This window comes from Physeter macrocephalus, chromosome 5 (genome assembly GCF_002837175.3).
Source record: "Physeter macrocephalus isolate SW-GA chromosome 5, ASM283717v5, whole genome shotgun sequence".
Classification (NCBI taxonomy): domain Eukaryota; kingdom Metazoa; phylum Chordata; class Mammalia; order Artiodactyla; family Physeteridae; genus Physeter; species Physeter macrocephalus.
The window spans coordinates 21,590,841-21,595,063 of NC_041218.1; the positions used below are offsets into that span (position 1 = coordinate 21,590,841).

At 42.0% G+C, this 4,223-nt stretch overlaps 1 protein-coding gene across 1 annotated transcript in view; it reads left to right on the top strand.

The window, feature by feature from the left end:
• PODXL (podocalyxin like) overlaps positions 1–4,223 on the top strand; it is a 43,362-nt gene that overhangs the window by 19,764 nt on the left and 19,375 nt on the right. The gene's annotated exons all lie outside the window — the stretch shown is intronic.

A 4,223-nucleotide genomic window follows, 5' to 3' on the forward strand; every position in this document is an offset into this window, starting at 1 on the left:
AGGCTCAGCGGCCATGGCTCACGGGCCCAGCCGCTCCGCGGCATGTGGGATCCTCCCGGACCGGGGCGCGAACCCAATTCCCCTGCATCGGCAGGCGGACGCGCAACCACTGCGCCACCAGGGAAGCCCCCTGGGGCATTCTTTAGAGTCTCCTTTCCCACTATTAATAGTCGAGAGTCAATCCCAAGCCTGAAAACGGCCAGGAGCAGGAAGAAGCAGGCCCTCACTGAAGGCTGAGAGCAGCGTTCTTCTCATCCCAGGGGAGAAGAGCGAAGGCAACCTTCTCCTCTCGCTCCCCTCCAGTCCCCCCACTGGAGGTCAGCGTGTGGAGGAACTGGCACCTTGCCGGTGCGGCCCTCTGCACCAGCTCCCTTCAGCACAGCCTGCAAGACCAGCTCCAGTCTCACCTCCTCACTGCTGCTGTCTGTTCACCTCTTTGCTGCCCATCACTCACTGAAGACTTTCACTCCTTCCTCACCATCTCGATTTCCGTCCTCGTTCCTGGTGAGCTCAGTACCCGTTTGGATACTAAATACCCTGGCCTCCCATTTTCTTGACCTTTTTCCATCTCTACCTCACTCAGTTATTCCCATTTCACACCCTGAACTTTATCACCCACATACCATGCACCACCTCTGCAATCTAAGTATTTCATTCCTTGATCACTGTTTCTCCACTTCCAATTCATTTGCTCAAGTACACCTAGACCATACTGCTTGAACTCAAGGCAGCCAGTCTAATGACCCATCACTTCACTGTTGCCTATCAGCCCCCCGTCTGTCTTTATCCGTCCTGTACTTCACTATCTACCATTATAATCCCGACCTTACAAGTATCCTCACGTCTCTTGCACCCTCTCCCACCATCATAACTCACCTAGCAAAACCCTTTCCTCAGGTGAACCCTGCCTCCACTGCTCCCATGCCTACCGGCAAGCAGCAGAAAGGAACACTGCTAAGGTAAAATCACACACTGGCTGATTGGGTTAATTTTAAGTTCATGATTTCTGGCCCAGTTTGGCACCAAATACTAATGGGCAGTCATCCTTTATTTCTCTAGTAGAGTGGTTCTGAAAGTGCGGTCCTCAGACCAACAGCATCAGAGTCATTTGGGAACTTGTTAGAAATGCAAATTCTCACGCTCCATCCCAGACCGCCTGAATCAGAAACTTGGGCTGAGTTCGTAAATGGTGTTTTAACAAGCCCCCCAGGTGATTCTGACGCTTGCTAGAGTTTGAGACCCACTTTTCTAGTAGGCTCCCTTTCCCGTTTCCAAGATGAGTATTTCATACGTTCGCCTTCCACATAACTCCTCCTTCTCTCTTATTTCATCTCTGTAGGGTATTGCTGATTTCATCTAGACTTGGCTGAGGGAACTGAGGCTGTCAAATGGAAACTTGTCTTCCCATTACCACTGTTACCAGTGTACTGACGTCTGTGTCCACCTTCTTCCTTCCAGTTTCAAAGGCGGGTGTATCCTACCGCCTAACATGGGGTATCTCCCTCTGTATCTTGAGAGGGAACAAAACAAAAGGAGCATTCTTATCAGCTCTAGCATCTCCCACCTTCAGAAAGAAAAGCAAAACTTTCTTGACTACCGCAGCTCCCTCCAGCGACTGCCATATTTCCTCTGCTTCTTTTCATAGCTAATATTTGAAAAAGTTATTTACACACACAAGCTCACTTCCCAACCGTTCACTCATCTTCTGTCAGCCTGAGTTAGGCTTCCACCTGCACTGTTCCCATGGAAACTGCGAGTTGAGGTTGCTGGGAATGTCATTGTTGCCAATCTCATCATCTAGCACCATCAGCCACTCCCTCCTTGGGGGAAAGAAAAATCAGAAGCCCCTGTTGCATCTCCCTATTTCCCCCTAGACGTAGCTGTTATCCTAAACTTAGTATTAAATTCTCTATATAAGGTAAATAATGTTTTCTATGTTTCTATCTCTAAAACTAAACTATTGTTTAGTTTTGTAGATTTTTAAACCCTGTAAATAAAACCATATACACTTTTGGTTTTGTTTTTATTGTTCACTATTATTTTTAGATGAATTCATGTTAATACGTGTATTATAATACATAATATGTATATTACATACATATATATATATAACAATATAAAACTTGTTCACTGATTTTCAATGCTGTGTGGTATTCTAGTATGTGAATATACCGTAACGTATTATCACATCAGTTTTAACAGACGTTTGCTTGTTACCTATACTAACCCATGTATGCACACAAATCTATTCATTTCTTTATATGTCTGTCTGTGTATGTGTATATTTATACACATACACACACATGAATTCATACTGATATCGCTCTCTAATCAAGCATCACAGGGTTCAATTAGCCTCATCCCCACACACCTTATTTATTTGTAACTTCTTTCTCCAACAGTGAGAACTCTGGCTCATGTTATTTATAATTTATTTACTTATTTGACCAACCCTAGTACACAAGTAAAGTAGATTTAAAATTGATAACCCGTACCCCTGTGAGAAACAAATTTACCACTTAGAGTACACTGTTTATTGTATAGAGTTCTTTTGTTGTTGTTACCCTTACAGTATCCAGTCAGAAAACTCTTTTCCAGTTACTTTGGTCAACTTCTTTCCCCCACCCCTCCAGTGAGGTATGTTATACACTTGTAACATAGTTTATTTTCATAGTCCCTGTTACATCCTGGGATTTTTCTGAACATCTCAGTTTTTTTTTTTTTTTTTTTTCAAATTTTGAAAAAAAAAAATTAATTTTTTGGGTCGGGGGGGTACGTAGAGTTCTTTTGTTGTTGTTACCCTTACAGTATCCAGTCAGAAAACTCTTTTCCAGTTACTTTGGTCAACTTCTTTCCCCCACCCCTCCAGTGAGGTATGTTATACACTTGTAACATAGTTTATTTTCATAGTCCCTGTTACATCCTGGGATTTTTCTGAACATCTCAGTTTTTTTTTTTTTTCTTTCTAAGTTTGCAAAAAATAAAGTTAATTCTTTGGTCGGGGGGGTACTGTGGGTTTCAACAAATGTGGAGTCTTGTATCCATCATCCCAGCACCATGTATAACAGTTCCATTGTCCTAAGAGTCAATTCCTCCTCCTTCCCTCAACCCCTGGTAACCACTGATCTGTTTTCTATCGCTATAGTTTTGCCTTTTCCATAAAATCATATAAATGAAATAAAATACTATGTATAGGCTTTTGGCTTTTTTCACCTAAAATGTCTAAGATTCATCCATGTTACATGAATCAGTAGTTCATTCCTTTTTATTTCTTGGTCACTGTATGGATATATAACAGTTTGTTTATCCATTCACTTGTTGAAGGATATCTTGGTTGTTTTCAGTTTTTGGTGATTATGAATAAAGCTGTTATAGACATTCGCATACCGGTTTTTGTGTGACCACAAGTTTTCAGTTGTTTTGGGTAAATATACAAGAATGGAATTGTTGGATCATATGGTATTGTAATGCTTAACTTTAAAATAAACTGCTAAACTGTCTTCCAAAGTAAAGTGACTGTACTATTTTGCATTCCCACTAGCAGTGTATGAGAATTTCTGTTTAGCATTTGCTATTGCAGGTGGTTTTGGGCCATTCTAATAGATGTGTATTGATATTGCATTGTAGCTTTAATTTGCATTTGCCTAATGACTAAAGATGTTGAGTATCTTTTCACATGCTTTTTAGCCATCTGTATATCTTCTTTGGCAATTTTTCCTTGTAGATCTTTTGCCTATTTTAACAAATTGGGTTATCTTTTTATTGTTGTTTTAAGAAATGTTTTTCCCTCCTTAATGAGCTGGCTAGAATTTCTAGTACAGTGTTCAGTAGGAGTGGTGAGAGAGGACCATCCTTACTGTGTTCTCAAAATTAATGGCAGGGCTTCCCCGGTGGTGCAGTGGTTGAGAGTTCGCCTGCCGATGCAGGGGCCACGGGTTCGTGCCCCGGTCCGGGAGGATCCCACGTGCCGCGGAGCAGCTGGGCCCGTGAGCCATGGCCGCTGAGCCTGCGCGTCCGGAGCCTGTGCTCCGCAACGGGAGAGGCCACAACAGTGAGAGGCCTGCGTACCGCAAAAAAAAAAAAAAAAAAAAAATTAATGGCAACACATTCAATCTCTATTAAGTATGATGTTAGCTGTAGGTTTATTTGGAGATATCATTTATTAGGTTAGGAAAATTCCCTCTATTCCAAGTTTGCTGAGAACATTTTTTTTTTTTGCGGTT